Raw genomic sequence first — 9,044 nt, forward strand, 5'->3', positions numbered from 1 at the left:
AAAAATAATTGGGGACGAAAAAATATATAACTAAACATTTGTGTAGAAAAGCTGATCTAAACCTAAGGACTGATTATTCCTAAACCTCATTCTATACTTATATTATATATATATATATATATAATATATTATATTAATATATATATATATATATATATGTGTGGTTATGTATGTGCGTGCGTGTGTACACGGTGTGTACGTGTATGCGTGAAGTGAGTGGGTGCGTGTCGCACCATACTCGTAATTCATGGAAAATGTCTAGTGACTAAGAATGGAGATGAAAATGTCAGTAAATATAAGGTTTGAAAACTTCATTTCAAACGATATTAATAAAATCAATTTAGAATACTAGTTTTTGTTGTGCTTCTGGTAATTGGGAAAATGGCATATAAACATAATACCTTAGATTCATATAGGTTTATAAATAAGTTAGTATTGGGCTTATCATATATCTATATATAAATACACACACTACACATTGATGTATGTGCATCTCCGTGTTTGTGGTGTCATTTGTGTTCATCCATGGACTCTGACTTTGCGCTCGCAGATGATGGCCTTGTCGTGGTGGCAGCGATGTCGTGCCACTTGATGCCGTCGTCGTAGACATTGTTGAGAACCCCAGGCAGTTCTCATTCCCCTCTCGGTTGTCTGGTTGTGGTCGATGATTCCTGATCACAATTGGTAAGAGTGTAGAAGAGTTTTCGGACAAGATAGTAGACTCTGTGGGTTTGTTGAGCAAACGGAAAGCCAGGAGGCACTTACCCGCCGTGTGAGACCAGTTGAGACCCACGAATTCTTCACCTGAAGCCCAGGCGAAGCCTGATTCTTGACTGACCTGAGGTCCAATCCATGGTAGATGATCTAAAAAGATAAAATGCACGTATTTAGCAAAGTTCATACTCATAGCTTCGTGGACTCGATCTCGACCTTGAAGTTTGGGTGTGAATCCGCAAACAAGAGAGAGGATGAGCTTGAAATATTACCTTCTGTAATGCCTCTCTGACGAGACTGTCCTCTTGGCGAGTCTCGATGTCTGATACCCTGCAGCCGGAGCCAAGGTTGCCGCAGTACTGGTTGGCGCCATCCCACGTGTAGGTCTTGCTGCCGTCATGGCGCCACGAGAAGTGGTACTCGCTGTCGCCCAGCTTTGGTCCACCTGAAGTCGTCCGAACCGCCATTGTGGTGGGTGAGAAAAGAATGGTTGGAGTTAGGGGAGATTTCCTTATGGACATCGACAGCAGGAATGATTTAACTCGATATGACAAAAAGATTGCTTCAAAAGGTGAGAAGAAGCACCTCGCCATTACATGCATATGAATAAATTTACATACATATATATGTATATTTACATGCATATAAAAATTACATACATGTATATGATATATGTATCAATATATGTATATACATGAGTCATTTCAGGTGGAAAGCAGCTCTGAATGCAGCGTCAGGTGACCTCGACCTTACGCGGACGCCCGAGGTACTGCTGGGCACCACAGGTCCACTTCGCCTGGGTTTCACCTGGATTGAAGCGAAAATATTGTCATTAGTCTATTAGATTTGATTTGAGGGGAGGATATTCTGGTAAAGGAAATCGACTCAGGCAAGTGGGAACAATCTCACTCGTTATGACGAAGCATTTAGTTCTGCAGATTACTTTTATCATCCTTGAATATTGTCATATTGACGAAATCCTGCCACACAAGAAGGGCCCGGGGACTCACCGGGGCACGGGAAACGGCTGTCCACGGTCGCACACACGAGTCGCACGGGGCGGTGGACGGCGGCAGGTCTGAAGCCATGTACTCCGTTGGGAAGCTGAACGCGTTGGGCCTAAATCCATGCCCGACAGGAGGGAATGCCCTTGCCCGGCGGAGGGAAATGTCCATGAAAATGCCGTGTCCGCCAAGGGAATGATCCCCAGCAGCCGCAGCAGCCAAGGCCAACAAACAGATAAGAACTTCATCTGTAAATCAGAAGAAATACTTACAGAATGACGTAAATAGTCATAGAGTAATCATCTCCAATCACACACCCTACAGCACATTTACTACATAATCGTAACGTTGAATTCGCCTTCAACTGTGTTTTCACACTCACAAAAATTCACAAACCACTACCGATTCCCAGTACAAGCCTTAGCCACAAAAACATTTCGTTTAAACACTGAAAGAGTTCAGATGACGTGATCTTCCCAGCGCCCGCCCCACTCACAATAACACGCTATGGCTACACTAAAGTTTTTTGCAAGCTTCCAATGACACGTGACAAGGCGCATGTCTCTTAACATACTCAGGGGACGAGCGTTGTCGAGCAAGACCTTTAAGCTCGCATCAGGCAGCGACGTCCCTTCTCCCGTTCCCCGCACAGGCCTGTGGCAGATTGATCACATGCTCCAGCGCCGAAACAACCCCCAGAACTGCATTAATAAGCATACTGTGTCGAACGTAAATAGTATAAAAAGACTACGCCATAATTATATGCAGCTTTATAGTCATTATACTATATTGTGTATTGTTGTAGGTTTTTCAGCTGACAGTTAACATAGAAATCAGAATTTATACTACCTGTTGCCCTTCGCTCAATAGCATAAAAGCGTCCTTCGCTAAATTGCTGTGACTATGTGATAGTGATTTACATATTCTTTCGGCTTCGAGGCACTAAATCTATCTTTCTAATGCTTTATTAAACATATTGACGTCAGCGTCTTTGGTATTATCATATAACCTCTGCATCTTACATGCTACGGCTGGGTGTGGATAAAGCATTTATATGATTTATAATTGCCATTGCTTTAATTTACTGCATGCATTATGTCAGTACACCTACATAGTAGTAGAACTTACGTTATATATATGATTGATATAAACAATATATTTCATACAGATATATTTATTGTATATATATATGTGTATCAATATAAACATATGTAATATCACGCACCAATACATACCATATATACACATATATACAATATGATATATTTAATCACTAACATAGCCAAAAACAGTCCGTATCACATATATGTATATATATAATATAGATATATATAATATGTTGTGGTGATTTGTGTAATATCACACAATTTAAAGTAAATCATATTTTTGCACAATGGGTCTTTGTACTGTCACATGATAAATAAGTTGATGGATTGTTATCAGTAAGGTGAGCCTGGTAGCATCATGGACGGCTTGCTGTGGTTGGATATAGGAATAGATATGATATGTTAGGCTTGTTCTGCTTGAAATTACCTCATGTTGTCGTCCCTTGTGATGAAAGCTTTTAGTTGCTGTTTATAGCGTATCGTATGTGAATCGTTCACTATATAGTGCCTATAAGATAAGTTAAGTGTATAATTGTGATAATAGCAAATGACTGTCATTATGTGTTATTAACTCGCACCTACACCCCCAACTGCTTCCCATCTTTATTCGGACACTGTTATTTGTCATATAGTATAGTATACGATTATATCAGTGCCTATGCTGTGTTGTGTAAAAGATGGGATACACATGTATATATGCATATTTTCTATGTATGTTTAATATACGTATAAATATACATATATATGACATATGTATATGTAATTATGTATATATGATATGTTGTGCGATGGTCCAGTGGTTAAAGCTGCCTCTGGTCCTCGTATCCTGAGTTCAATACCTGCCGCGCAGTTTGCAAAATGCCTGCGCTCTGACTGCTGCTGGATAGAACCCGATTTCACGGCGATAGTGCATAACACCTTGAGATGTGAAACGCAGGTGTCGTGGGGAAGTACGCTGGGCGCAAGGGGTAGCGCGCTGAAACACGTTGAATATGAAGGCATCCATCAGGCAGGTGGTACTGCCAGTGGACCTAAGGCCTGTTCTGCAGCGCAATGAATGGCTCTTGAATAATAATAAAATGATATATGTATGTATACATATACATACTAAATTTATCATATATATATATATAATATATTAATCATTAATATATAATACACACATATAATTATACAACATATATATGCATATACATATATATATATATATATATACATTAATGTATTAGACATCAACATTCATCATAATTTACTAACCAAATGTATACTTATCATAAGCTACTGTACATATATAATAACTATATATTATAACATTAATATATATGTATATTAATATATCTTATATATATTGCTTATATATGTAATTGCGTCATAGTAATTTAGACTACTCATATATGTATCTATATAATATCTGTTCATATATATACGTATGTTATATGGTTTGGTATGATATATGTATAATATATATATATATATGATATATATAAATTATTATATATATATATATATATATTTGTTTTGTGATGTATATTTTATATATGTGTGATGTGTGTGTGTGTGTTAACTCGGCATAACTGTTTTCAGGCTGCTGAGTTTATAGATACGAGGAATGTACTTAAATGAAGGCAGCGGTTACTGAAAGAGGAAATATGTGTTGTTCGTTGAAAGTTGGTAAGAATATGAATGTGTGGTTAGGAATGAGACACTTATTTTATGTATAGTTTCATATGTGACTTCTAACCGCACATGAATTAGGTGTGGAGGCTTTGCTGCGGAGTAATTCAGAGTAGTAACACACACACTAAAAAACAATATATAAATATGCACACAGGGTGGTTAAGAGCGCATAGGGGCAGGCGCTGAATTGTCTCTGACGACAGGGATGTCCCGGGCTTACAGTGGTAAACGTGTCGGCCTCTAATCCGAGTGGCTGGTTCGCCCCCGCCAGTGGCTGAGAAGTTGCAATGTAGCTGGAGGTTACGCCTTGAGCTTGGACCAACGGCGGGCTAAGGACTAGGTTCAGCCGAGTCGCACATCAGCTGACACATGTAGCGAGTCGGCATTAGTCGACACAGCGGGCTCCCCGCAGCAAAAAAGCCCGGGCGAGGCTAACTTCGCACTCGGATTTCCTTATGACGACAGGTTAGTTATAATAAAAAGTTAGTCCTTCTTTACAAGTTGGTTTTTACAGTCAGAATGTTTGACGCGCCCTGTTGAGGTAGCTGTGACAGAGACTCTACCTGTGACAGGCATACATTTCCTTTTGGGTAATGATATAGCAGGTAAAATTGTGGAACCTAATGTTGTTTCAGATGAGCCATTGAGTTTTGATCCTATACAAAAGGAGATGATGGAGACTCCAGGTTCATTCCCATCATTTGCTGTGACAAGAAGACCAATGTGATGCTCCTTCGCTTTTTGATGAGTCATTGTCCCAATGAAAGATTATTTATACTAAATATGTTAGTATAGATTAGTTATGAATTTTTAATTACTACAATATTTTACCAACCCTTTGCTTCTAGTTCTTCAGAAATAGGTTTTATTAAAATCTTGACAAGAATTTATGACAGAAGGTATGTCTTTAGTTTTTTATTATAGGAATGTCACTTCTATTACTTTAAATCTGAGTAAATATACTTTAATTCTGTTGTTAGATTAGTATACTCTTCTAGATTTTGGTCATAGCAATCTAGTGAACATTATCAAGACTAAAATCACAAACATACATCCACATAGTCTGCAATAATGGGACGAAATATATACTGAACATTTGTGTAGAAAAGCTGATCTAAACCTAAAGGGGTGATTCTAAACCTCATTTTATACTTTTATATATATATATATTTTATATTATATATATATATATAATTAAAGTATTATTATTGCGTGCGTGTTCAGGTTGATTTGTTGCTGAAGGGTGGGGCGGTCGCAACTACTCGTAAATTTATTGGGAAAAGTCTGTGACTAAGAAGGAGTGAAAAAAAGTAAATATAAGGTGAAAAAATTCATTTCAAAAAGATATCAAAATAATCAATTTAGAAAACTATTTTTTGTTGTTTTCTGGTAATTGGAAAATGCAAATAAAAAATAATCTTTAAAAATTTATAAGTTTATAATAAGTTGTTTGGGCTTATCATATATCTATTATAAATACACACACTACACATGATGAGTGATCTCGTGTTTGTTTGGTGATTTTTGTTCATCCTGATCTGACTTTGCGCTCGCAGAGATGGCCTTGTCGTGGTGGGGAGGCGATGTCGTGCCACTTGAGCCGTCGTCGTAGACTTGTTGAGAACCCCCGGCAGGTTTTCATTCCCCCCCTCGGTTGTCTGGTTTGGTCGATGATTCCTGTATCACATTGTAAGTGAGAAAAGTTTTCGACAAAAAATAGCCTTTTGGTTTTAGTAAAAAAAACCGGGGGCACTTACCCCGGGGGGGAGACCCCTTGAGACCCCCGAATTCTCACCTGAAGCCCCGGCGAAGCCTGGTTCTTGATTGACCCGAGGCCAAATCCATGTAGATGACTAAAAAGATAATGCAGATTTAGCAAAAATTCTACTCATAGCTTCGTGGATTCGAGTCTCGACCCTTTAAAGTTTGAGTGTGAATCCCCCAACACAAAGAGAGGATGAGCTTTTAAAAATTACCTTTTTTAATCGCCCTCTGACGGACTGTCCTCTTGGCGAGTCCCCCGATGCTGATACCCTCCAGCCGGGGCCAAGGTTTTCCGCGTACTGTTGGCGCCATCCATGTAGTCTTGTTTCCGTCATGGGGCCACGAGAAGTGGGACTCGCTGTGCCCAGCCTTTGGTCCACCTGATGTCGGCCGAACCGCCATTTTTGTGGTGGAAAAAAAAAGTGGGTTAGGGGAATTTCCTTAATGGACTGGGCAGCAGGAATATTTAAAAATGAATGAAAGAAAGATTTTCTTCAAAAGGTGAGAAAAACCCGCCCTTACATCATATGAAAAAATTTTTACATACATATATATGTATATTTACATGCATATAAAAAAATACATAATGTATATGTAATTGTATCTATATGTTATACAGAGTCATTTTGGGGGTGAAAACCTCTGGTGCAGGTCAGGACCTCGACATTACCCGGGGCCCGAGGTACTGCTGGGGACCACGGCCCCCTTCGGCCTCGGGCACCTGGGAATTGAAGGAAAAATTTTGTCATTTTCTATTTGATTTGATTGGGGGGGGATATCTGGAAAGGAAATCGACTCAGGCAAGTGGAAACAATCTCACTCGTTATGACAAGATTTTGTTCTGCAGATTACTTTTATCATCCTTGAATATTGTCATTTGACAAATCCCCCACAAGAAAAGGGCCCGGGGGCTCCCCGGGGCCAAAGGGAACCCGGGGAAAGCACCAAAGGTCGCCAGGTCCACAGGTCGCACGGGCGGTGGACGGGGCAGGGCTGAAGCCATGTACTCGTGTGGGAAGCTGACCGTTGGGGCCCAAATCCTGCCCCCACGGGGGGGAAGTGCCCCTTTCCCGGCGGGGGGGGAAAATTTCCCTGAAAATGCCCGTGTCCCCCCCAAAGGGAAAGATTCCCCCCGCAGCCCACAGCCAAGGCCAACAACATAAGAAAATTATCTGGAAAACGAAGCAAATACCTTTACGAAGAGTAAAAAGTAAAGGTAATCATTTCCATCACACCCCTACAGACATTTACCTCATTAGTAACGTGAATTCGCCCCCCAACTTGTTTTCACACTTCACAAAAAATCACAAAAACCCCTACGATTTCCCCCGTACAAGCCTTTGCCACAAAAAAAATTTGTTTAAAAACATGAAAAAGTTTTTACGTGACTTCCCCAGCGCCCCCCACTCACAATACACCTATGGCACACTAAGCTTTGATTTAAATGACATAAAAGATCTTTTCCCGGCGATTGAGGAGACAACGTACAGGCCCTCCTATTCCGTCCCCCCGCCCTCTTACCATCTCGCGGACAGCAATGTGTCGACCGCAAACAGAGCCGCCCTTTTTTTATGCAGCTTTTGCCCTTGCTTTGAGAGAAGGTCACTCGCGACGTGGATTTTCTCCCCTTTGCCCTTCCCTCCTAGCACAGAACGTCTCGCTTGAAATGTGTACATGAAATCTAGAGAAAAGTCATTTTAATTTTTCTCTTCTTTCTTTCTGTTCCTGTAAAACATAAAAATTCTCTCTCTCAATACATACATATATAATAATTATTTATAATAATATATTTATTATGCATACAAATTGTGTATAAATATATATTTTATATATATATATATATATAATATATATAAATATATATTATATTTTAAAAAATATAAATAAAAATATAAATGGTAAATATATCAATATATTATATTAATATATTTTTTGTGCTTTGTATTCTAATTTACCAATAATGTGTTTTTATTTTTAAAATTTATGTTTGTATTTTTATCATGTTTTTCAGTTATTTCATAAAAATTGAAAAAATATCAAAAGGGTTATATAGAGTTGTTTATTAATCTGTGCTGAAATTGCCCAAAAAAAGGTTTTCGTTCCTTTGCATTGAAAAGCTTTATTTGCTGTGGGTTTTAGTGTATTGTGAATAGACATAATTTTTTGGGGAAATAAAAATTTTTATTTGAAAATGTATTTTTAATAGCCCCCAATGGAAAGAAATTGAGTTTGGTTTTTCTAGAACCTCTGCCCGCTTAGTCAGACCCAAAGAATTTTTGAAAACCCCTTTATTTATTTTTAGAACCTTTGTTTATTTTTCATTATGTATTGGGTATCAAAAATTTATTTTCCCTAAGATATATTTTAAGTGATAAAAATTTTATACATATTTACATATGTGCAAAAACACACAAACAAAAAAAAAAAAAAAAAAAAAAAAAAAAAGGGGGGGGGGGGGGAAAAAACCCCCACAATAAACCAACAAATTATGTTTTTATATATAAATATAATTTTTATATATATGTTTTTGTATTTGTAAAAAATTTTATAAAAAGGATTGGGGTGGGGTTTTTGTCAGTGGAAACCTGATCCGGCCCGTGCCGGTTCAATAGGGCCAAAAGCAAAATGGCCGCGCTTGCTGTGGGGGAGAAACCCCCAAGGGAAAGCCCAAAAATTGGTGGGCACGGGGTTTTGGGAAGGGCCTGTGGGCTGGGTCCTGAAAACGGTTTTTAAAGGGATCCTCAGGAAAGTGGTTTCCTGATGGCCTTATTTTAGGAAA

The 9,044-nt window shown here is 38.7% G+C and overlaps 1 pseudogene; it reads right to left on the reverse strand.

The window, feature by feature from the left end:
* Nucleotides 1-432: 432 nt before the first annotated feature.
* LOC119585059 lies at nucleotides 433-1,181 on the reverse strand (annotated as a pseudogene).
* Nucleotides 1,182-9,044: the final 7,863 nt, after the last annotated feature.

Source organism: Penaeus monodon, chromosome 3, assembly GCF_015228065.2.
Source record: "Penaeus monodon isolate SGIC_2016 chromosome 3, NSTDA_Pmon_1, whole genome shotgun sequence".
NCBI classification, from domain to species: Eukaryota; Metazoa; Arthropoda; class Malacostraca; order Decapoda; family Penaeidae; genus Penaeus; species Penaeus monodon.